At 42.2% G+C, this 26,865-nt stretch overlaps 1 long non-coding RNA gene and 1 pseudogene across 1 annotated transcript in view; both read right to left on the bottom strand.

Moving 5' to 3' along the window:
• The window catches only part of LOC111541410, a 24,192-nt gene extending 4,457 nt beyond the window's left edge, over positions 1 to 19,735 (bottom strand). The window contains exons 1-5 of the long non-coding RNA XR_002731257.1: positions 19,588 to 19,735; positions 12,723 to 12,824; positions 7,880 to 8,023; positions 6,045 to 6,104; positions 3,201 to 3,604 (exon numbers count right to left, since the gene is read on the bottom strand). This is a non-coding gene — a long non-coding RNA (uncharacterized LOC111541410). The remainder of the gene's footprint in view (positions 1 to 3,200; positions 3,605 to 6,044; positions 6,105 to 7,879; positions 8,024 to 12,722; positions 12,825 to 19,587) is intronic.
• On the bottom strand, positions 532 to 1,997 carry LOC111541389 (annotated as a pseudogene).
• Positions 19,736 to 26,865: the final 7,130 nt, after the last annotated feature.

Genomic DNA, 26,865 nt, shown 5'->3' with positions numbered 1-26,865 from the left:
AAAAAAAAAAAAAAAAAAAAAAAAAAAAAAAAAAAAAAACATAATATTTATGTAATTAAATCAGAAGGTAAAAATAAATAAAACTCAAGTAATTTGCTGTGTACAGCTGTATGGAAGTGAGAAAGGTGCTCTTACATAAACCCTCTCTGCCTTCCACAATGTGTGTGTATCTGCTTCCTGGTGAGTCTGAGGTTGGGAGAACTGCATCTTACTTTTCCTCCCCTACATCCCCTAGTGGGCAATATTAGAACCCAAGGGAGAAGAGCTAGCAAAGTTGTCATATCTCAAGTGGTCAATCCCTCCTGAAATGAAGGTAGGTTCACTTGGTCTTTCCTATGCAGAAATGAATGTTCAAGAAATGAAATATTTTAAAAGCCATTGAAAATCCAACAAGCTCCAGCCTTGTTGAGGGAGAAAGGAATCAAGTAGCAGCATTCAGAAGCAGCCCTGTGTTCATCCTGATGAGGTCTCTCCCTCTTTCAGGGAGAGGGGGCTTTCCCTTGCTGGGAGGGAGGTGGAAGGAGGCATGACTTAGACATTGGTGGTGGTCTCCTTAGCAGGCTGGATACTGTTCATCTTCATGACGCAGTTCTTCCAGATCTATTTGCATCGTGTGCCCTCCCTTCAAAGGCCTGTGTGATATCCTCAAAAGTCCTGTAACACGTATCAGGGACTTTGAAGAAAGTAAAGATCAAGAAGGTAATGAGGAAGTCGGTGAAGATAATAAAAATGTAGGCTCCTAAATAGTAAGCAGCAGAAGGGAAGAGCAATCCGACTAGGAAGTTGGAGGTCTGGTTGGAGCAGCTGGCCACTGCCATCACAGCTGGGCCAGGGCCCTGGCTGAAGAGTTCAGCCACAATAAACCAGGGAATGGGGCCTTGCCCAATTTCAAAGAAGGCCACAAAGACCAAGATAGCACCAATACAAACAAAGCTTATCCCATTATACTCATCCTTTAATAACAAACAGTCATGAGGATGCAACAAACAGCCATCCCTCCAAGGCCTATCATATGTAGAGTCCTTCCTCCTGCCCTTTCCACCAGAAATAGGGAAACTACAGTGAAGATAGTATTAACCACACCACACCAATGGTGACACAGATAGGCTGTTGAACACCTGCACCCTTGAAGATTCCTGTTGAGTAATAGAACACAGCATTGATTCCACCTGAGAGAGCTGGAGCATGATGGAAATGATGATGGGCTGTCGGCAGCTGGATACTCTAAAGAGCTGCAGCATAGTGACTTGCTTTTCTTGTGCCATCCTTGCACTCTCATCTTTCATCTCCTGGATGTCTTGGGATACATCCTGGGTGCCCCACAACCATTGGAGAATCTCCTTAGCATTCTCCTTTTCTTTTCTGTTAATGAGCAAGAATCTGGTACTTTCAGGGCAAAATGGAAGGGCTGCACTTTATAGCATAGCAGGAGAGATGGGAAAGCCTAATAGCATGGGCCATAGCTCTTTAGACCCCAGGATGAATTCCAGACCAAAGATCTGGGTCACCAGAATTCCAACAACAATGCCCAGCTGGTTGAGAGTGCCAAAGACACCTCGCAGGGTAGTAGGCGAGATCTCTCCAATGTACATGGGCACAAAACCTGTGCAGAGTCTGCAGAAGAGGCCAATAACCAAGTGGGTCAGGATCAGCATTTCAACTAACTCAGCTACTTTACACAATCGCATAAGGCAGCCGCCAGTGACAGCCAACAGATTGACGGTAAGTAATGAATTGCGCCTGTCAAAGCTGTTGACAAAGAGTCCAACGGAAGAGCAGCCAATCATACCACCAATGGAGAATATGGCCAAAGACAGGGATGAGAGGGACAAGCGCAACATCTCAGAGGGAGGGGTATTTGCCTTATCCTTCAAAGTGTTGACAAATTCCCTTACGATAGTCTCAGGAGCACTGATGATCCCAGTGTTATAGCCAAATTGGAAAGAGCCGATTGTAGCAATTGTGATGGCGAAGATCAGAGATGGAGTGACCTTCTGTGTCCCCCATCGCCTTAATCTAATTCTTTTTTTTTTTTTTTTTTTGAGACAGAGTTTCACTTTTGTTGCTCAGGCTGGAGTGCGATGGTGTGATCTCAGCTCACTGCAACCTCTGCCTCCTGGGTTCAAGCAATTCGCCTGCCTCAGCCTCCCAAGTAGCTGGCATTACAGGTGTGCACCATCACACCCTGCTAATTTTTTGTATTTTTAGTAGAGATGGGGTTTCACGATGTTGGCCAGGCTGGTCTCAAACTCCTTACTTTAGGTGACTCACCTACCTCGGCCTTCCAAAGTGCTGGGATTACAGGTGTAAGCCACTGTGCCTGGCCCCTAATCTAATTCTTTTCAAGTCTTTAAGAAAGATCTAGGAGTGTGATTCCAGAGACACTTTTTTCAACCAATGAAACCTTCAAAATTTCCTTTTTTTGCAGCAAGTTTTCTCCAGGTCCTCAGGAACGCTCTAAAACTCTTACCATTACAGCATCTCCTATTTTCTGTCTTCTAAAGTTGTTGTGAAGATTAAATTAAATAATAAGCTGGGTGCAGTGGCTCATGTCTATAATCCCAGCACTTTGGAGGGCTGAGGCAAGAAGATCACTTGAGCCCAGGTGTTATTCAAGACCAGCCTGGGAAACAGAGAGAGACCCTGTGTCTACAAAAAATAATTAGCCAGGCATGGTGTTGCATGCCTGTAGTCCCAGCTACTCGGCAGGCTGAGGTGGGAGGCTTGAGCCCAGGAGATCAAGGCTGCAGTGAGCCATGATTGTGCCACTGCCCTCCAGCCTGGGTGACAGAGTGAGACCCTGCCCAACCCCACTCCCCCCCCCCAAAAAAAGAATATAAAGCACTTAGTACAGTATCTGGCACATTGTAAGCTCTTTATAAAGTTGGTTATTATTTTATTATTAGCAGGGACCAAGGCCTTAACCTTGTAAGATGCAGGGAAATAACAAAAAGAAAGAAAGGCTCCCTGTTGCTGAAGAAGCCAATGCCACAGTCAGGTGCACAAGGTCTAGCACAATTTGGTTCCCAGCCAATCTTACCCTAAGGTTACCTGCACGCACTCCATGAAAACTTCCCTTAGTTCCTCAAGGTAGGCAGAATTCCTCCTTTAGTTTCCCAGAGTACTTTGCATGTACTTTCCTACTTCCCCTTATCACACTCCATTCTATTTTGCTTGCATATCTATTCACTCTACCCTACCTTATCCCAGGCTGTGAGTTTACGGACAGCAGGAACCAAGCAGTCATTCTTGTATTTGCAACCATAGGCATTCTGTAAGTATTGGATGATGATGAAGGATGGATGGATAGACAGATAGGGAACACGGGATAACTAGTGACTTGGTAAAGGATTAGGTCTGGGTACCCAGGGGACCAATTAAGACAGTCATTGTTTCACAAGCTTGACTAAGGCTGGATCTGAAAAGAAAAGCAGAGGACATGACATATGCAGAATTGTTTGCCTGGTGAGGGTAGTTAGGCAATCTACATGTGCCTCCAAGGGAAAAGCATGGTTAGTTTGACTGCTGACAGAGTTGGTATCAGGCAGAACACCTTGGCAACCAGAAGCCAAGGCAGGATGATGCCTCTAAGTTTTCGTGCAGCCTGCAAAGTTAATAGATTAGTTAATTAGGAGCAAGTCCTTCCAAGTGTGGTCAGTTTCAGGCAGACTTGTGGACAATGACTATTCTCTCTGTGATTGTGTTCGCTTTAAACAATTATGCAAGATCTAAAGATAGAAAGAGGATATGAAACGTGGTTCTCACAGAAGATGGACTGTCTGGAAATAACATTTCCAAGTACCTAGAGTATAAAGTATTTTATAACATAGGGCAATATAGAGGGAGATGCTGTATCTTGACTTTTCAGAAACCATTCTTATTTTATTCATTTTGTTCAAAGCAATTGAAGATGATAATATTTATTGATTGATCACTTATTGTGTACCTCACACTTTTGTGTGTGTGTGTGAGATGGAGTCTTGCTCTCTCTCCCAGTCGGGAGTGCAGTGGCTTGATCTCAGCTCACTGCAACCTCCACCTCCTGGGTTCACGCCATTCTCCTGCTTCAGCCTCCCAAGTAGCTGGGACTACAGGTGCCCGCCACCACGCCTGGCTAATTTTTTGTATTTTTTAATAGAGATGGGGTTTCACCATGTTAGTCAGGATGGTCTCAATCTCCTGACCTCGTGATCTGCCCACCTGGGCCTCCTAAAGTGCTGGGATTACAGGTGTGAACCACTGTGCCCAGCCTGTGTACCTCATACATTTTAAGACAGTGATATGGTAGAGTTGGCCTTCCCTGGTTCGTGAGAGTCAATTATGTGTGTGTTTTCACAAGCCTGCCTGCATTAGAAGATTTTACACTGGCATCTTAAATTCAGCCATGTCAGGAGTATTTACACCATGGAAACTGGCAAACACTAAAAATCAGGGTTTTCAGTCCAATCCCTTCTGAGAGCTGCTTGTCAAACATTTACTGCACACTACTGATTTTACAATAAATGATCCTAATTAGCCCTTCCCATATTCCTACTTTACAGATCAGAAATTGAAGTTTGGAGATTAAATAACTCACTTATTATAAACTTTTTGGTGGCAAAGGCAGGATTAAAATTCAGACCATCTGTCTCCAAAGTTCATGCATTTAACCATTTAATTATTTGCAACACGTTATTTTTAAAAATAAGGGGGAAGGCCAGGTGCGGTGGCTCATGCCTGTAATCCCAGCACTTTGGGAGGCCGAGGCGGGCAGATCACGGGGTCAGGAGATCGAGGCCATCCTGGCTAACATGGTGAAATCCCGTCTCTACTAAAAATACAAAAAATTACCCAGGCATGGTGGCGGGCACCTGTAGTCCCAGCTACTCGGGAGGCTGAGGCAGGAGAATGGCGTGAACCCGGGAGGCAGAGCTTGCAGTGAGCCAAGATCGTGCCACTGCACTCCAGCCTGGGTGACAAAGCGAGACTCCGTCTCAAAAAAAAAAAAAAAAAAAAAAAAGAAAAAGATTTCAAACCCTACTTAGGTCAGCAAAATGGCAGAGTAGGCAGCCCCAAGCTCCTGTCCCTCCATAGAAACTCAAAAAACAAGCAGAATCTGTAAGAATTAACTTTGTCAGACTCTGGAAAAAAGTCAGAGGCTTACAGCAACCAAATGGATGCTGAATTAAGAAAAATAAAAAATGGGCCAGTTGCAGTGGCTCACGCCTGTAATCCCAGCATTTTGGGAGGTCAAGACAAGAGGATCTCTTGAGCCCAGGAGTTTCAGACTAGCCTGGGAAACACAGTGAGACCCTGTCTCTACAAAAAATAAAAAAATTAAAATTAGCCAGGCCTGGTGGTGCATGCCTGTAGTCCCAACTACTGGGGAGGCTGAAGTGGGAGGATCATTTGAGCCTGGGAAGTCAAAGCTGCAGTGAACTATCTTGACACTGCACTGAAGCCTGGGTGACAGAGTGAGTCCCTAACTAAGATAAATATATATATGTATATTATATATATACATGTATATATTATATATGTATATTATATATACATGTATATACTATATATGTATATTATATATATGTATATATTATATATGTATATATGTGTATATATAATATATATAATTAATATATATAACATATGTATATAATATAGAGATAAGACTGGGCATGGTGGCTCACGCCTGTGATACCAGCACTTTGGGAGGCTGAGGTGGGCAGATCATGAGGTCAGGAGTTCGAGACCAGCCTGGCCAACATGGTGAAACCTCATCTCTACTAAAAATACAAAAAATTAGCCAGGCATCGTGGCACATTCCTGTAATCCCAACTACTCAGGAGGCTGAGACAGGAGGATTGCTTGAGACCAGGAGGCAGAGGTTGCAGTGAGCCAAAATCGCCCCACTGCACTCCAGCCTGGGTGACAAAGAGAGACTCCATCTCGATAAATAAATAAATAAATAAATAAATAAATAAATAAATAAATAAATAAATAAAATAAACTCAAAAATGGTAGAAAAGTTTTGTGGCATTTTTATTTGCTCTTACTCCACACCTTACCTTGCAATGGTCCTGAAGACAGAAGCCCATACTGCCAGCATGTGAGTGTGGTCCCTGGTTCTAGAAGGAGCAAAGCAGACCTTATTTGCAAATTATTGTGTAGATTGGTTTTAAACTGTCTGAGGGTACGTGAAGGACTGGCACAAAATACTCACCTCTGTTTGTGTAACTCTGAACTAACCCAGGTTGGAAAAGCAGCAGGCATTGCTTGAATCATCGTAAGGCAGAACAAGGCCTGAGGCAAGAGGTCACAGTTGAGACATGTGATAAACCACCTAAGGCTTAGGCAAAAAATTTGAGGACAGAGTTTCTTTGGGAAGTTAGGACAATCAGAAGCACCTGTGTATGCAGGGAATTTAGAAAGCCATGCATGGGCCCAGGGCAAGATGCTTGTCAGAAAAGATGTGATAAAAATTCCAGCTTTCATCACAGTTGATTCCTAAGCTCAGTGCAAGCCTGGCTAAGTGTTGAAGGAGGGCCCCAGTACAGACCCAATCGGCAAAGACTGAGAAAAGTATTTTTGTTTGTTTTTTAGCTCTTGACATTCAGGTAAAATTCTGTCAAAACACTCACTGAAGGCCAGGCGTGGTGGCTCACGCCTATAATCTCAGTACTTTGGGAGGCTGAGGCAAGCAGATCACTTGAGGTCAGGAGCTCGAGGCCAGTCTGGACAACATGGTGAAACCCCATCTCTACTAAAAATACAAAAATTAGCTGGGCGTGGTGGCGTGTGCCTGTAATCTTAGCTACACAGGAGGCTGAGGCAGAATTGCTTGAACCTGGGAGGTTGCAATGAGCTGACATCCTGCCAGTTCACTCCAGCCTAGGCAACAGAGCAAAAACTATGTCTCGAAAAAAAAACAAATAAATAAACAAACAAAAAAACCCACTCACTGAATACCAGCTAAGGCACAGAGACTTCAGCAACCACACGTGACAAAGAGAAGTCTCTGCAAAAATAGGAAAAGTTACTAGAACAAGACTACTACAGGCCTCAACAATGAAAACAAAAACAACCACAATAAAATAAAATAAAACAGTAAACCCCAAAGAAGGAGAAGAATCTTATTTTCAGAGTTGCTACAATATACTATACAAAAGTCCAGTTTTCAAAAACAAACAAACAAAAAATCACAAGAAGGTACACAAAGAAACAGGAACATATACTTCAATAAAAGAAAATATGGGTCAGGCACGGTTGCTCATGCCTGTAATCCCAGCACTTTGGCAGGCAGAGACAGGCAGATTTCCTGAGCTCAGGAGTTCGAAACCAGCCTGGGCAACACTGTAAAACCCCATCTCTACTAAAATACAAAAAATTAGCCGGGAGTGGTGGCATGCGCCTGTAGTCCCAGCTACTTGGAAGGCTGAGGCAGGAGAATTGCTTGAACCTGGGAGGTGGAGGTTGCAGTGACCTGAGATTGCACCACTGCATTCCAGCCTCGGCCACAGAATGAGACTCTGTCTCAAAAAAAAAAAAAAAAAAAAAGGAAAGAAAGAAAAGAAGCTGACAAAAACCATGCATGAGGAAGCCCAAATATTGAACCTATTAGACAAAAACTTTAAAACAATGGTCTTAAATATGTTCAAAGAGCTAAAGGAAAATGTGGACATAAAACTAAAGAAAATCAGGAAAATAGTGTATAAACAAAATGAGAATACCAATACAAAGATAGAAATTATGAAAAGGAACCAAACAGAAGTTTTGGAGCAGAAAAGTAGTAGAATAACTGAAATGAAAAAACCACTAGAGAGGTTTGTATTAGTTTGCTAGGGCTACCATAACAAAATTTAACAGACTGAGTGGCTTGAACAACAGAAATATATTTTCTCACAGTTCTAGAAGCTGGAAGTCCAAGATCAAGATGCTGGCGGGATTGGTTTCCTCTGTGGCCTCTTTCCTTGGCTTGTAGATTGCTGCTCTCTTGCTACCTCTTCACATGGTTGTACTTCTGTGCATGCACACTCTGATATCTCGTCTTCTTATACAGACACCAATCATATTGGATTAAGGCCCTAACCTAGACATTTAAATCTAATCATCTCAAACTAAATAATTACATTTATTTTAATTTAATTAGTTTGATCACCAGGAATGCAGATGCCTGCTTTCAAAACTGCTAGTCAACATCCTACTGAAAATTCTAGCCAGAGCAAGTTGACACAAAGCAGAAAGAAAGAGCATCCAAATGGGAAAGAAAGAAGTAAAACTGTATCTCCGTGACCAAAGAATCTACAAGAAACCTACTTGAGCTAATAAATGAATTCAGCAAAGTTGCAGGTTACAAGATCAACACGCAAAAATCAGTTGCCTATACATCAGCAGTGGATATTTGAAAAGGAAATAAAGCAATTCTATTTGCATTACAATAGCATCAAAAAGTATAAGATACTTAGGAATAAATTTATCCAAGGAAGTGGAATATTATACACTGAAAACTATAAAAACATTGCTGAAACAGATTAATGAAGATATAAATAAATGAAAAGATACCCACATTCATAAATTGGAAGACTTATTATTTGTTAAGATGACAATACCCAAAACAATGTACAGATTGGACACAATCCCTATAAAAATCCCAATAGCTTTTTTGCATAATGGAAAAAGCCTGTCCTCAAATTCATATGCAATTGTGGCCCAACACGTTGGCTTACACCTATAAGCCCAGCAGTTTGGGAGGCTAAGAGCGGGTGGATCACCAGAGGTCAGGAGTTCAAGACCAGCCTGGCCAACATCGTGAAACCCCATCACTACTAAAAATACAAAAGTTGGCTGAACGTGGTGGCTCACGCCTGTAGTCCAAGCTACTCAGGAAGCTGAGGCATGAGAATCACTTGAACCCGGGAGGCGGAGGTTGCAGAGAGCCAAGATTATGCCACTACACTCCAGCCTGGGCAACAGAGTGAGACTCGGTCTCAAAAAAATAAAAAATAAAAAATGCATATGGGATTGCAAGGGACCTGAAATAGCCAAAACAATCTTGGAAAAAAAAAGTCAAGGCTGGAGGACTCACATTTCTGATTTCAAAATTGACGAAACTACAGAAATCAAAACAGTATGATACTGGCATAAGAATAGACACAGAGACCAGTGAATATAATCAGATGTCCAGAAATAAACCCTGTCATTTATAGCCAATTGATTTTTGACAATGGTACCAAATCCATTCAATGGGGGAATGTATATAGTCTCTTCAAAAGATGGTGTTAGCACAACTGGATTTCCACATGGAAAAAAATGAAGTTGGGCCCCTACCTTACGCCATATACAAAATTTAACTCAAAATGGATCAATGATCTAAATATAAAAGTAAAAACCATAAAACTCTTAGAAGAAAACATACGGGTAAATCTTGGTGACCTTGGATTTGGCAATGGATTCCAAGATATGATACCAAAGTACGAGCAACAACAACAATAAATAAATAAATAGGACTTCATCAAAATTATTTAAAAACCTTAATATAAACTGAGTACAACAATAATGCAAAAAGAACACTGAATAAAAGTTCTTAACAGGATTGGCAGACCATATTTTTTGTTCAGCAAAGGCTATTATTAATAAAGTGAGAAGGCAACCCACAAAATGAAGAAGATATTCACAAATCGCATATCTGATGAGGATTGACTATCCAAAATATGTAAGGAACTCCTACAACTAAACAACAGAAAGACAACTCAATTTAAAGACAGGCAAAGCACTTGAGAAGACATTTCTCGAAAAGATATTACAACTCCCAATGAGCACGTAAAAAATGCTTGACATCATTAGTCATTAGGAAAATGCAACTCAAAACTGTAATTAGATAAGTACTTCACACCTACAATGATGACTTCAAAACAAACACATATAACAAGTGATGGCAAAGATGTGGAGAAATTGGAACCCTCATACACTTTTGGTGAGAACACAAAATGCTGCGATCCCTACGGAAAACAGTTCAAAAAGTTAAACATAGAATTACCATATGACCCAGGAATTTCATTCTTAGATACATACTCAAAAGAACTGAAAAGAGAGATTCAAAATGCTAATATTCATTACAGCATTATTCAACAGCCAAAAGGTGAAGCAATCCAAGTCTATCAACAGATGAATGAACAAAATGTGGCATACGGACATTATATTTCCCAGCCATAAATAGGAATGAAGTTCTGATATATGCTACAGTGTGGATATATCCTGAACATTATGCTAAGTAAAATAAGCCAGACACCAAAGGACAAATATTGTATAATTCCACTTATATACAATATATATCTAGAATAGGTAAATTCATAGAGACAAAAAGTAGATTAGAGTTTACCAGGGACTGAAAGGAGAGGGGAATGAAGAGTTATTGCTTAATGAGTACAGAGTTTTTGTTTGAGGTCATGGAAATATTTAGAAATATGTAATGTTGCTGGTTGCACAACATTGTGAATGTAACTAATGCCACTAAAATATACACTTAAAAGTGGTTAAAAGGGGCCGGGCGCAGTGGCTCATGCCTGTAATCCCAGCACTTTGGGTGGCTGAGGTGAGCGGATCACTTGAGGTCAGGAGTTCAAGACCAGCCTGGCCAACGTGGTGAAACCCATTTCTACTAAAAATACAAAAATTAGCTGGGCATGGTGGCACACGCCTGTAATCCCAGCTACTCAGGAGGCTGAGGCAGGAGAATTGCTTGAACCTGGGAGGTGGAGGTTGCAGTGAGCCAAGATCACACCACTATATTCCAGCCTGGGTGACAGAGTAAGACCCTGTCTCATAAAAAAAAAATCGGTTAAAATGGCATATTTTATGTTATATATATATTTTTACCACAATTTTAAAACTCTGTTCATGTCTGTTAATCCCCACCTAATTTTCCAGCATCTTCCTATCTACCTCCTTTGAGCCTAATTTTGCTCACTTCTCTCCCAGTTCTCAAAGTCTTTCTCCTACATGATCCTTGGTAACAACTGTGGAGAGAGGTGCAGCAACCCACACTGTGCGCTTGCCAAATGTCACCATGTTGACAAAAACTATACAAAATAGGACATTAGGAAAAAAGAAACCTTTCATATAAACTGAGTACAACAATATATACAAACATAATATTGAATAAAAGTTCTTGAAAGCACAGGCAAACCATATTTGTTAGCTTTAGAGACTTGTGTAGGGGGATGAGTGTTCTCCTGAATCACGTCCCTAAATGGTTCAAGAAACAAAGGTGTGGCATCCCAACTTCGTGAAGCTGACTGTTCCCCAGGTGTCAGGCCACAAAGACTGAGTCTCTTAAAAAGATTTAGGCCCTGCGCGATGGCTCATGCCTGTAATCCCAGCACTTGGGGGGTCCAAGGCGGGCAGATCACAAGGTCAGGAGATCGAGACCATCCTGGCTAACACGGTGAAACCCTGTCTCTACTAAAAATACAAAAAATTAGCCGGGCATGGTGGCGGGCACCTGTAGTCCCAGCTGAGACTATCCCAAGTAGCTGGAATTACAGGCGCCCACCATCACGCCCGGCTAATTTTTGTATTTTTTAGTAAAGATGGGGTTTTGCCATGTTGGCCAGGCTGGTCTTGAACTCCTGGCCTCAGGTGATCCACCCACTTCAGCCTCCCAAAGTGCTGGGATTACAGGCATGTGCCACCGCACCTAGCACTTTATTTTTTTGAGACAAGGTCTCTCTCTCTGGTGTCCAGGCTGGAGTGCAGTGGTATAATCACAGTTTACTACAGCCTCAACCTCCTAGGCTCAGATGATCCTCCCACCTCAGCCTTCCAAGTAGCTGGGACTACAGGCACACACCACCACACCCAGCTAATTTTTGTATTTTTTTGTAGAGACAGGTTTTGGCCATGTTGCCCAGGTCTCAAACTCTTGGGCTCAAGTAATCTGCCTTCCTTGGCCTTCCAAAGTGCTGGGATTGCAGTCATGAGCCACCGCACCTGACCTGTAGCCATTTTATATTGTACACAAACTTTCTTCAAATAAACATTAAGTCATTTGAGAGTAGTGGCAATGTTGTGCACTCTTGCAGCCCCCAGAGCCTGATGCAGCCACACATGTAATGAGCCCTGAAGAAACGTATCTTAGTTTTATGTGGCTATAAACAAAATACCTGGGACTAGATAATTTATAAAGAACAGAGATTTATTTCATACAGTTCTGGAGGCTGCGATATCAGTGTCGAGGGCTCCTCTGCTGCATCCTACCATGACAGAAAGTGGAAGGGCAAGACAGCATGCATAAGAAATGGAAAGCACAGTCTCAGTCCTTTTACAATCAGTATTAATCTATTCTTGAGGGCGGAGCTCTCTTGACCTAAACACCTCTCATGAGACTCCATTTCCCAACACTGCTGCATTCAGGATTACATTTTCAACACATGCTTTTTGGGGCACACATTCAAATCACAACAGAACACATTTTAATTGAATGGCCGAGAAGTGAGTTGGAGCCCAGGATAAAGCACTGGATTTGTCATTAAAAGACTGAGGTTCTAGTCTTGGTTTTCATATGGGTGCGCTTCGTGACATTGGATAAGAAACTTCAAGGCAACTCTCATAATCAGTCTCTAAATTAGGCTAATAGGGCAGCCTTACCCACTTTCAGGAAGAATTACAATAAGAGTCAAATGTGACACTATACATGTGAAAGTATTTGGTAATTCCTAAACTGCAAAAAATAAAAAAATAAAAAATACCCAGAATCCAGCAGGATTGTATCTTGAATCTGTGTAGGCAACCAAATTCTCGTAGTGTTGTCTTTATTTTAGGCTGTTGATAAATGTTCCATAATTCTGGTGCTATAAAAAGGCATAATAAAGGAAAACAAAACCTGTTGGCTGCTCATCATTTACAATCAGATCATTGACTCAACCAATTAACCAATTACACTTAAAGTTAAAGCCCATTTGCAACCTACTGCCAGGATTAGGAGATTGATAGATTTTTAGCACAAAGGCGTATGCTCAAAACTCCCATTAGCAGTAATGGGAACTATGCCCGTTAGGCCCATCGAGAGATGAGAGTTGAATGTGATCTATAATCTATCTTGCTTAATGTCATCAGTTTCCCTATAGCCCCTTCAAACAGATGACGGTGAAATGCCCTAAATGGAACTAATAGCATTGAATTAGGAGAATATTAACAGTCTTATTTCAGTGAGGCTTTCCAACACAATAAGCCTGTAGGTATTTCAAGTCTTGACATGCCTGTGCACGTTTTTTGTTTGTTTGTTTATTTAAGGAGAAAGGTAATCCTTTAATAATGAGAAAATACTAAAAGAGGATAATTTATATGACTATCTCAGACAAACTATTTCACCTAATACTTGAGCTTTTTGTTATATAAAAAGTGATCAGTTGAGCCTTATACAGATTACAAAATCATTCACATTGCCTTTAGTTTACAAGAAATGAAGAAACCAAAAGAAAAGTTATATTGGCCTTTTGTTTTGTTTTTGAAACAGGGGTCTCTCTCTGTCACTCAGGCTGGGGTACAGTGGCATGATCATGGCTCACTGCAGCCTCAACCTCCCTACTCTCAGGTGATCCTCCCACCTCAGCCTCCTGAGTAGCTGGGACTACAGCTGTGCGCCACCCCACCCAACTAAGTTTTATATTTTTTGTGGAGATGGGATTTTGCTATATTGTCTAGGCTTGTCTTGAACTCCTTGGCTCAAGCAATCCACCCACCCATTTCGGCCACTGAAAGTGCTGGGATTATAGGCCTGAGCCACTGCGCCTGGCTGACATTGGGCTCTTTTTTTTTTCTTTCCTTCAAAATAATCATTGAAGATACTCTTTAGACAGTCACAAAACATAATGGTTGGTTAAAATTTTCCCAACCACATAAGCAAGAAATATAATTTCTCCCTTATTCTTACCCCACATGCATTATCAACTCCTGTCACATCATCTTTTAAATACTTGATATCTGCCCTTTTCCTTCTAGTGCCATCATGCCCACCCTAGTTAAGGCTCCTTTAAAGCAGACTCAGACTGAGCCAATGACTTTCTAGTTGCTCTTCTTTAAATCTCTTGACACTTCCATCCATTTTGCACATTCTGTAATGCATAGAATGTAAAATTTTTGAGAGCAAGAACTATGTCCTATATTTCCCCATATTATAGATACAGTGATATTTCCTGAATTAAAAATCTAGACACATAATCTGACAATTACATTTATAGAGAAAAAGAAACAAATCTAAAATTGGACTTTTCCTTCCACATTTGTGCTTATTGTATCAAACAGATGCATTCTAACAAAATGCATTCTGCATCATATAAATACAATACACATCAGTTGATTGGTGGGTTAATTGCTTAGTCTGTTTAGAACGGAGATTGTAAACTTATAAAGATCAAATATGGCCCACGGTGATTTTTTCCCAGCACATTAAAACATTTTTTAAATTGTTTGCCAACACTTAAAAATTGCTGATTTCACATAAAAATCAGGCTACACTTGAGAAATCTGAAGAACACTGGATTTTTAGACATCAGCTCAAACTAAAACTCACCTAAGATGGGAAAATCTAACAAAGCTGCAAACCCTAAAAGGGCTGCACTTCCAGTGCAGTGATGAACAGGAAAGAAATCTGCTGCACAGAAAGGAGCAAGGAAACTTGCCCCTCTGTACCTTGGCATTTGGTAAAGGAAGTACGTATATTTCCCCTTTCAATAATTTATATCCAAAGTTGATACTCTCATACACATGGGTTTGCAGGTCAATTCACCCACTTACGTAGTTAAAAACAAAAACAAACAAAAAACCAAGGGAGAGAGATTAATTTGGTCCTGGGTAAGTCGTTAACCCCAGGCAACTAGTAAAAGTAAATACAAATAATCTCTGAATGAATGTAACATCAATCTATGCCTCAAGTAGTTTCTATGGATAAAATCCAAGGAATATAAACTCACAAAATCCACAAAACATAAAAGTAAACGGCATAATGGGTAAAAACTAGACGGAAGACACGGTAAAAATCGTACCTGCAGTCTTCAAATGTAGAATGACAAGACATAGAATATAAAATAAGAATGTTTAATATTAACTCACATGACAAATATTATTTGAATACCTTCTATTTGCCAGGTATTGTTCTAAGCTTTAAGGATAAAGTGGCTAACAAAATAAACACCCTTGCTTTAAAGAAGCTTACATTTTAAGAAGGGGAGACAAATTACTTAATAAAAGATATAGGATGGTAGGTGGTTAAAAAAAATCTAGAAAAGAGATACGGAGTATTATGATATAGGATATTTCACTGCCCTTAGAGCCACACGGGGATTAGCTTTGGGTATGAGAGATAACCTAGAAGTCCTGGACTTTTTGTGTGACTAACATAAACAAGGACAACAGCATAATGGGTTTATAATGGTTGCAGAGAGTGGTGGTATGAATGTGGGAGTGTGGGGCTGTGGGGGGTTGTTGTGGGGAGGAGTCTCTTCTCCACAACATACAGAGTCCTGGGCCTCCCTTTTCATTCTTGACAATGCTTATGTGAAGGATAGAGAAGGAATGTTCTTCTCCAAGGCACAGGTTACCCCAGGGATCCCTCGTTTCCTGCTGATGGAAGCCCAGAGCCATGAGACAGCCATGGGGGGCGGGTCTTTTCCATGCTATTCTAGTGATAGTGAATAAGTCTCACGAGATCTGATGGTTTTAAAAATGGGAGTTTCCTTGCACAAGCTCTCTGTTTTTGCCTGCTGCCATCCATGTAAGATGTGACTTGTTCCTCCTTGCCTTCCACCATGATTGTGATGCCTTCCCAGCCATGTGGAACTTTGAGACCAACTAAAACCTCTTCCTTTTGTAAATTGCCCTGTTTCCAGTATGTCTTTATCAGCCACATGAAAATGGACTCATACAGATGTTTAGGACCATACTTAATAACTACAGCACTTAAGTGTAATGAACATGGTAGTACATTTGATTGATTTTTCTGTGTTTTCATTTCAATAATCTTTTGGGATATTTCCCTTATAAATCTTCCTATCGTTTGTTTTCTCTCCTCAGGAATGATTTTTGGGGTCCACAGAAGACAGTGTCCTTCACTGGGTTAAGTGATGAGATCTAATTTCATCATGACCTTGAAGGTTCCATAAATCACTTTCTCTTGTTGCTACGTGAACAAAGTCCAAACCTTCTCAGCATGACATAATAGGCTGTTTATTTGCCTTACGTCACTGCTCTCCTTCTCAGCTCTACTCTCAGTGCAAGCACATAACTCACATGTGTTCATTTATTTGAACACATACCCAGGCACCTTGTTTCCGTATAGGACATTCCCCTTGGCTCTCTCTTTGCCTTTCTCATCCTTCTTCAGTACTCCCCATTAACTTCCTGTCACCTCTCAATCTGTTAGTTTCAAGAAAGTCAGGTTGGGCGCAAAGGCTCACGGCTGTAATCCCAGCACTCTGGGAGGCCAAAGTGGGAGGCTTGAGCCCAGGAGCTCGAGACCAGCCTGGGCAACATAGGGAGACTCCATCTCTACAATAGAAAATTTTAAAATTAACTGGGTGTGGTGGCACATGCCTGTGGTCCCACCTTCTTGGGAGACTGAAGCAGGAGGATCACTTAAGCTAGGGAGGTCAAGGCTGCAGTGAGCCATGATCACACCATTGCACTCCAGCCTGGGCAACAGAGTAAGACTCTCTCTTTAAAAAAGAAAAAAATGGCCGAGCGCGCTGGCTCACGCCTGTAATCCCAGCACTTTGGGAGGCCAAGGCGGGCGGATCACAAGGTCAGGAGATCGAGACCACAGTGAAACCCTGTCTCTACTAAAAATACAAAACATTAGCCGGGCGCGGTGGTGGGCGCCTGTAGTCCCAGCTACTGGGGAGGCTGAGGCAGGAGAATGGCGTGAACCCGGGAGGCGGAGCTTGCAGTGAGCCAAGATCGTGCCACTGCACTCCAGCCTGGGCAACAGAGCGAGACTCTGTCTCAAAAAATAAAAATAAAAAAAAAAGAAAAAAGAAAAAAATAAAGTCTACTGGTCCTTCAGGACCCTCCCCAAACTGGGCGGGCACCCGGCTGCCCAAAGCTTTCTCTAACAGTATCTATGGCACCTTGAACTACAGTGTATTTTTTTCAGGTCTGTGCTATAATGTATCCATCTCTATATTCTGGCATGCCTTGGCATGTGATGGGCACTCAAGCAATTTTTGGTAAATAAACATTATAGAAAGTCTGGGAAAATACTGGAGGTTAGGGGGAGAGAATCGTAAGTCTTTTTTTTTTTTTTTTTTTTTAAGATAGAGTCTCACTCTGTCACCAGGCTGGAGTGCAGTGGCGCGATCTTGGCTCATTGCAACCTCTGTCTCCCTGGTTCAAGCAATTCTCCTGCCTCAGCCTCCCGAGTAGCTGGGATAACAGGCACATGTTACCATGCCCAGCTAATTTTTGTATTTTCAGTAGAGATGAGTTTCACCATGTTGGCCAGGATGGTCTTGATCTCCTGACCTCGTGATCTGCCCGACTCCGCCATCATAAGTCTTAAAAGATCACTGTAGGGCAATCCTTATTCCTGAACCCAGCAATATCACTTCCAGGAAATCTACCTACGCAAATAATTGAGAATGTGTTCAGATATAGTTACAGCTGGGCAAGATGAGTCCTGCCTGTAATCCCAGATACTTGGGAGGCTGAGGTGGGAGGATTACCTGAGTCCAGGAAGTCAAGGCTGCAGTGAGCCATGATTGTGCCACTACACTACAGCTTGGGGGAGAGAGACCCCATCTCTTAAAAAAAAAAAAAAAAAGAATAAAAGAAAAAAAATAACTACAAAGCTGCACATTCCAGTCCTGTTTAAATAGCAATACTTCGGACACAATTTTTAAGTTCTTCAATCGGGATTTGGTTAAATAAATGTACAATGGAATATGAAGTAGTGATTTTAAAACATGTATGGAAAATATTTTTCCATGATATTTGATTCAAATGAAAAAGGTGACAAAGCATTGTGCTCGATGTGATTACATATAATGCTGTACATCAGATTAACAGTGGTTTTCTGGGTGGTGGGATTTCCATTTATTTTCTGATTCTGAAAAAAAAAATCGGATTTTTCTGCAATGAATAATAATAATTTTTGTGATTTTTAAACAGGAGGTTTTTTGGGGGGGGTTGGATTTTTGTTTTGTTTTGTTTTTGAGATGGCGTCCCACTCTGTGGCCCAGGCTGGAGTGTGGTGGCACCATGGAAGTTTGTTTCTAAAGGGTCCTTTCCTTTGGAGCTCCAACTCTACTAAGAGGCCATTCATATTCCCAACATTCCAGGGTGCCCAAGGGAAAGACCTGGCCAGTTATTTCAGCCTCAATTCACAAAATGGGGCCTTGGGAGGGGAAAAACAGCTGCTCTGGTTGGGCAGTGATTATTAAAACCCCCCGAAAATGCAGTGAATAATTTCCAAGATCTCATCATGTTAGAAAACTTTCATTCGCTGATTTCACTTTTCAAGTGAATCCTAAAGCCTATTTCCTTAATTTTCATAGTTTTGGACATTCCACAGCCCAACGCATGCGTTTCTCACTGGGCTGCAGTGATTCCCCTTGTTACCAAAAGGGGCCCAGTTCCCGCCAGCAGAGGCGTCCTGCGGAGCTGGCCGAGGGACTCCGGGCTGGGTCCCCCCTCCTTGTGCGCTGGCTGAGGGCGAGTGTAGTGACTGATTTCCTCTGTTTGCTGTCCCGGAGGTCCCCGCCCACGCCACTGCCAAGGCTAGGAGGAAGTCACGTTCAGGCCTCAGAGCCGGTCTGAATCTTCCAGGAGAAAAAGGGGGTGCGTGTGTGCGTGTGTGTATGTGTGGTAGTGTGTGTGTTGTATGTCTAAGAGGTAGCAAGTGTGTGTGCGTTTTATGTGTATTTGAGAGGCAGCAAGTGTGAATGTGTGTATGTGTGAGAGGTAGAAAGTGTGTGGGGGGAGGTATGTGTGTCTGAGAGGCAGCAAGTGAGTGTGTGGTGTGTGTGTGTGAGGGACAGCAAGTGTGTGAGTGTGAGTGTGTGGTATGTGTGTTTGAAGGGTAGCAGGAACCCTCGCTTGGTGTCTGTCAGTAACTAGATGGTGATGCAGGTAAGTGATTTTCCCGTTGAGTGGATTAAATTCCTAGTCTGTCAGAGAGGGTGTTGACCTAGAATGACTGCGCAGTTCTCCTGTCCAGTGTTAAGGAGCGTGAGTGCCCTGATGTCCCCAGGAATGCTGCAAAAAGAGCGAAATGGCATATATCAGGCGTCCCCGAGATGCTGGCATCTATGTTAACACTATCTTATTTCATCTTCCAACTACTCCTTATGATAGGTGCCCCTGATCCCAATACAAGATTGAAAATAGAAGCTCAGAGTCTGCGGAATGCTTTCCAATATGCATACACACACACACACACACACGTACATATGTATGTATGTTTGTGTGTATATATATGTGTATATATACACATATGTGTGTATGTATATATTTTACAGCCCATTTAGGCAAATGAGTGAGCCCCAGCCAGAAGCAAGTGCCCCCTCTGCCCCTGGGCAGTGGGCTTCGGGACGGCCATGCACCCATCTCATCATGTGTTACCTGCTCGCTGCTCTCTGGAGTGAAAGCCATTTAGTGGCTGATCCAAGAGAAGTACGAGCTAGTGGCATGTCGAGACAAACCTGGATTTGATTCGCAGCTCTGCCTTCTGTTTGACTACAAGCAAGTAACACGCTTTTGCAGCCTGTTTCCTCACTTCTAAGTGACGCTAATAATAGTATGCACGTCACAAGGATAGTGACATAAGTGATGACTGTGACCAAACTTGGATCACCAAGCCTGCACCCAGGGAGCGCTCAGTAACGCAGCGCTGAGGAGTAGGCCGCCCCAGAGGGCTCCAGGTTTGAGTGCAGGCTCCCGCGGAGCCAGCTGGATGCGTCACCATCCGAAAGTGCGAGCCTGGCCGGCGGCGGCGCAGGCGGGGGTACCGCGCAGCTGGAAGCCCGGGCGCTCTTCCCGAAAGCGCGAGCCCGGACTTCCCGACTGCGATCGATGTGGCCAGTCTGCGCCTGCCGCAGTTCCCGCTCGCACCCCGGCCGCTCGCAGAGTCCCGGGAAAGCGCCGTGGCGGGCGGGAGGTCTCTGCCCCCGGGAGCGGACGCACGCACGCGCTGCTCCCTCCAGGTCCCGGCGGGGAAGCGATGCTTTCTTGGTCCTGGCTTGTGGCCAGCGGGAACTCGGCTGTCCGACCGCGCCGCCGCGCCTCGCACTGCGTGAGACAGCCTAGCATTTTTTTTTTTTTTTTTTTTTTTTTTTTTTTACAGAAAAGCCTTGGCACCGTAGCAGCCTCCCCCGCTTCTTCTCCACTAGGACGCCCGCCTGACAAGCCCCATTGCACAATTCCTACCGTGGAACTGCCGCGTGACTCGGCGGGAGCCCAAAAGTTTCCCAGGTTTCCCCAGCCTAGAAAAGCGTGGGTGGGTGTCCCGCCCTGACCCCAGGCGCCCTTTAAAGTGTAGAGATTGTCCTTTATTTTAGAAAGAAAGAAAATCTCACGAGCTCGCTGGCCCGCCAGGTCTAGGTTGGCGCCGGGTGACTGCAACGGAACGCGTTTCTTTTCCCATGTACATTTTCAGACGGTAAAAGTGTTTCGATCTGTTTGGGGAAGAAGTCAGGCGCTGGTTTTAAAGGAGGAAGGGGAGTGATGCTTAAAAGCAAAGACACAATTTGGAGCGCTCCAAGAATCACAGTGTTTATTAGCAATGATTGTGCTTAGTAGACACTGCGAAAATATCGAACAAATGAATATTTGGAGGAGGGATTAAAATGGGTCCCTCCTTAAAAACAGGCCACCGCTTTCATTCTGCAGAGAGAAAACCTAGAGGTTAAGTGATTTGCCCAAAGTCACCTGGCCAATTAATGTGGAAGGCAGGAATGGAATCTGTCTCGTTTTAACTCCAAATTCTTGTTAAGAGAAGGGTGCGTTTTCCTCTCTTTATGAAAAAAAAAAAAAAAAAAGCCGCCTGCAGTAATCTCTGTAAAGCCTTACCCCACTCCTTCTGTCTACGCATCTAAAGCAAACATACAAAATACAAAAGAAAACAGCAATCCCCAAATGCAATGCATGCACTCAAATAGGCTAAATTTGGCAATGCTAAAACAAGATAGTAACAAAGCATTTTAGTTCTTATTCCTGTAAATAACACTCTTTTGTTTTGTTTTGTGTTTTGAGACATATTCTCGCTCTGTCGCCCAGGCTGGAGTGCAGTGGCACGATCTCAGCTCACTGCAACCTCTGTCTCCTGGGATCAATGGACTCTCCTGCCTCAGCCTCCTGAGTAGTTGGGATTACAAGTGTGCACCACTATGCCTGGCTAATTTTTGTATTTTAGTAGAGACGGGGTTTCACCATGTTGGCCAGGCTGGTTTCAAACTCCTGACCTCAGGTGATCCACCTGCCTCAGCTTCCCCAAGTGCTGGGATTACAGGCATGAGCCAACCTGTCCAGCCAATAGTACTTTCTTATTCACATAAAATATGTAAAGAAAAGAAGGAAGAGGAGGAGGAGGAAACAGAATAAGCAAAACAGTGCTTCTCCAAGATGATATGGAAAATACCAAGCTCCCACTAACCTTACTTTTGTAAGTAAAGTGTTTGGTGCTCTGCATAGAAACTGCTGGACACATGAATGACCATCAGGGTTGCTTTAAGATTGTCAGTTATTTCACTCAGGCTTTGATTGGATTTGTTGCTCATCGTTCAGAATAGACAGATGCAATCTGTGCAAACACAAGGGACTTCAATGACAATCTTACAAATAGCTAGACAGCTTGTTGTCTTTGATGTTTCTAGGCTGACCAACTATACCAAATGTCTGATTTAGGGACCAAAATTGCAAAACAAGTAGATGTGACGATCAAAGGGAATCAAGACTATAAGTAGGGATCATGAGTAAAAATACTTTTATGTGTTGTCCGTGATGTTTCCACAATAATTACAATGTGGTTATAATAATATAATCCAAGTACAAGTTCTTATCCAGGAGGAAGCTGGGGCTTCCGGTGATGAGCAGACCAGAAGACCAAATTGTGAAATGTCTCATTTCAGCTAAATACGTTCAGAAATGGAGACAATTCTCATCTTTAACTCTGCTGTCTTCACTACCCTTCATTTCTGATATCATGAAGGTAGGGATGTATACTAATGTCCATAAATTTTTGAAATTCTAGGAGGCTAAATAGAATCTGTTAATTTTAGTTTGATAATCTACAATATTCCTGATATCAAAGCATCATCTCCTATATTTTTCCCATACTGTGATTTCTAGTTTGTCATTAAACCAGGCTACTGAATCAGAACTCAAGAAACAAACAAACCAAAAGCATTTTATCAAACGAAAACTGTCTTTTCCAATGCCAGGCATGTTGGCTCAGTACTGTAATCCCAGTACTTCGAGAGGCCGAGGTGGGAGGATCACTTGAGCTCAGGAGCTCAAGACCAGCCTAGGCAACATAGGGAGACCTTATCTCTACAAAAAATTACCCAGGCATGGTGGCACTCACCTAGTCCCTGCTACTCGAGAGGCTGAGGTGGGAATACTGCTTAGGCCTGGGAAGTCAAGGGTGCAGTGAGCCATGATTGCACCACTGCACTCCAGCCTGGGCCACAGAGTAAGATCTTGTCTAAAAAAAAAATTTTTAAACCCAAAAAACTATCTGTTCCAAGTCAGATTTTAAAAATAACAACCTATGTGAATGCAAATAATACTTTTTAACATACTATATATTTCATTCACCACCACTACATAATTGATGTTGAAACTTTTTTGCTGAGAAAATATTTCAGGACAATTTCAATTGTTATCAACATTAATTTAACTATAAGATATCTATCAATGTCATCATCCATGTTTATGGATTGGAAGGCAACATTTATTTATTTTTATTTTTGAGACAGGTCTTGCTCTGTCACCTGGGCTGGAGTGCAGTAGTGTGATCAGTTCAACGCAGCCTCAATCTCTGGGCTCAAGTGATCCTCTCACCTCAGCCTCCTAAGTAGGTAGGAGTATAGGCACAAGCCACCATGCCTGGCAAATTTATTTTTGTTTTTTGTAGAGACAGGGTCTCCCTATGTTGCCCAAGCTGGTATCAAACTCCTGGGCTCAAGCAGTTCTCCTGCCTTGGCCTCCCAAAATGCTGGGATTACAGGCATGAGTCGCTGTATCTGGCCAGAAAATAACAGTTAAAAATGTGAATTTGAGCCAGGCATAGTGGCTCATGCCTATAATCCCAGCACTTTGGGAGGCCGAGGTAGGTGGATCACCTAAGGTCAGGAGTTCAAAACTAGCCTGGCCAACATGGTGAAGCCCCATCTCTACTAAAAATACAAAAATTAGCAGGGCATGGTGGCACGCACCTGTAATCCCAGCTACTGGGGAGGCTGAGGCAGAAGAATCACTTGAACCCAAGAGGCGGAGGTTGAAGTGAGCCAAGATCGTGCCATTGCTCTCTAGCCTGGACAACAAGAGCAAAACGCCATCTTAAAAAAAAAAAAAAAGTGAATTCTCTGTGGTTATTAGAGGCCAGGAAGGGTAGTGGGAGGGGAAGACGATGAGAGGTTACATAACAAATACAAATTTACAGCTAGATGAGAGGAATAAGTTCTAGTGTTCTATAGCACTATAGGGTGCATATGGGTAACAATAATTTAATGTATTTTTTCCAAGAAACTAGAAGAGATACTTTTGAATGTTCACAACATAAAGAAATGATAAATGTTCAAGGTGATGGATATGCTAATTACCCAGATTTGATCATTGCACATTGTACACATGTACTGAAATATCATTGTATCCAATAAATATGTACTATGTCAACTAGAAATAAAAGGGAAAATCAATTAATTCTTTAAAAATATGTGAGTTATCTCCAATTGACTTATAGATTTGATTGCAATTGCAATTAAAATCCCAGCAGACTTTTTGATGGAACTTGACAACTCAATTATAAAATGTATATGGAAGTGCAAAGGGCCAAAATTAGCCAAGATGATCTTGCAGAAGAATAAGTTAGGGGACTTGCCATTCCAGATATTAAAATTTTAAAAGTCATAATAATTAAGATATAAATAAGTATTGGTGCAGGGATATAAAAAAAAATCAATGAATTTGAAGAGAGAACCCAGACTTAAATCACTCATATATAAATGGAGGCACTAAAGAATAAAGGAGAAAGATAAAAGAAACTTTCAGTAAATGGTGCTGAGATGATTGGGTATCCATAGTCACAAAAATGAAATTGGACCCTTACTTTATACCATACATAGGAATAATTCCCAGGTGAATTAAAAATCTGGCAAAATTGTAAAAATCTTAGAAAATAATATGGGAGAAAATATTTGTTACCTTGAGGCAGGAAAGTTTTTCTAAATAAGACACAAAATACACCCACCATAAAATAAAAGATCAGTAAACTGGAGTACATTAAAATTGAGAATATTTATTCATCAAAACTCTTAATATAACACCTACCATCAATTGGGAAAAGATATATAATTGCCCGGTTGCAGGGCTCACATCTGTAATCCCAGTACTTTGGGAGGCCGAGGCGGGCGGATCACAAGGTTCAAGACCAGCCTGGCGAATATGGTGAAACCCCGTCTCTACTAAAAATACAAAAATTAGCAGGCATGGTGGCGCACATCTCCTGCAGTCCCAGGTACTGGGGAGGTGGAGGCAGAAGAATTGCTTGAACCCGGGAGGCAGAGTTTGCAGTGAGCTGAAATCATGCCACTGCATTCCAGCCTGGGCGACAGAGGGAGACTCCATCTCAAACAAAACAAAACAAACAAACAAACAAAAAAACAAAAAACAAAAATTTGTGAGTCAATGACAGACTAACACAAGGTAGGAAAATGGGCAAAAGATTAAAACAGGTACCTTATAAAAGGGGAAACTCAAATCATCATAAACATATGAAAAGATGCTTGACCTTGTGAGTAAGAAGGAAAATGCCAAGTAGAACCACATTGAAATATTTTTGCATACCCAACACATAAATACAAGTAAGCCTGACAATTTCAAATATGGAAAATGCTGTGGAATGATGGGAATTTTATACACTGCTAGTAAGCTTGTAAATTTGTACAAGTACTCTGAAAAACAGTTTGGCATTACCTAGAAAGATTGAACATGTATATATCCTATGACTTTGCAATTCTGCCCCCAGTTATACACCCTAGAGGAATTCTTGCACTAGGAAACATGTACTTGAATGTTCATAGCAGCATTGTTCATAATAAAAAAACTGGAAGCAATCCAAATGTCCAACAAAATTACAATATATAGTCTCATGTACTCATTAAAGGGGATACTATTACACAGCAGTGAAAATAAAGAACTAACCAGGCACAGTGGCTGATGGCTGTAATCCCAGCACTTTGAGAGGCGGAGGTGGGTAGATCACTTGAGCTCAGGAGCTCAAGCCCAACCTGGGCAACATAGCAAAATCCCCTGTCTACAAAAAATACAAAAATTATCCAGGTGTGGTGGCACGTGCCTCTAGTCCCAGCTACTTGGGAGGCTGAGATGGGAGGATCAATTGAGCCCAGGAGGTGGAGGCTGCAGTGAGCTGAGATCATGCCACTACACTCCAGCCTGGGTGAGTGAAATCCTGTCTAAAAAAAAAAGAAAAAAGAACTAACATCTACGCACATCAATATAGACGACAGGAACAAAATGTTGAGAGAAGCAAGTCACAGAAGAAAACATACGCTATGGGATGGGTGCGGTGGCTCATGCCTGTAATCCCTGCACTTTGGGAGGCTGAGGTGGGCAGATCACAAGGTCAGGAGATTGAGACCATCCTGGCTAACACGGTGAAACCCTGTCTCTATTAAAAATACAGAAAATTAGCCGGGTGTGGTGGTGGGCGCCTGTAGTCCCAGCTACTCAGGAGGCTGAGGCAGGAGAATGGTGTGAACCCAGCAGGCGGAGCTTGTAGTGAGCTGAGATTGCGCCACTGCACTCCAGCCTGGGTGACAGAGAGCGAGACTCCATCTCAAAAAAAAAAAAAGAAAAGAAAACTACACTATGATTCTGTTTATATTAAGTGGCCCAGGCTAGAGTGCACTAGAACTAAATACTAATAAAACTAAACACTATTTTGTTTAGGGATGCACACAGGTGCTGAAGCTAAAAACAACCAAGGGAATAATGATCCTAAAAATCAGAACATTGATTATCTTGGTGGTGTAGGGACAGGTGAGCAACTGAGGAGGCCTACACAGGGAATTTCTGCAACATGGACTATATTCTAAACACTTCTTAACCTGGAAGAGGTTAAACAGAATGCTCACTTTATTTTTATTCTTTAAAATGTACATTTTTGTCTTATACGTTGTTATGTGAGTATGGTGACTTAAAAAAAAAAATCTATTCAATAAGAAATAAAACAAAAATTGGCCGGGCACGGTGGCTCATGCCTGTAATCCCAACAATTTGGGAGGTCAAGCAGGCAGAATGCTTGAGCTCAGGAGTTCGAGACCAGCCTGGACAACATGATGAGACCCCATCTGTTAGCCAGGCATGGGGGTGCACACCTGTGGTCCCAGCTACTGTGGAAGCTGAGGTGGAAGGATCACTTGAGTCTGGCGGGGGGAGGGGCGGGGGGGTGTGTGGTTCAGGCTGCAGTGAACTGAGATTGCGCCACTGCACTCCAGCCTGGGCAACAGAGTGAGACCTTGTCTAAAAACAAACAAACAAAAACAACACAGAAATAAAACAAATTATATTAGAGCTTTTATAGTTGGGAACAAGAGTCTTAGCTCTTAGCTCTAAACCCAAACCAAACCAAATAAGATTATTGTAAGTTAAGCAGTAAAT

The sequence above is a fragment of the Piliocolobus tephrosceles genome, chromosome 1, assembly GCF_002776525.5.
Source record: "Piliocolobus tephrosceles isolate RC106 chromosome 1, ASM277652v3, whole genome shotgun sequence".
Lineage (NCBI taxonomy): Eukaryota > Metazoa > Chordata > Mammalia > Primates > Cercopithecidae > Piliocolobus > Piliocolobus tephrosceles.
This window is presented reverse-complemented; position numbering and strand designations above follow the sequence as displayed.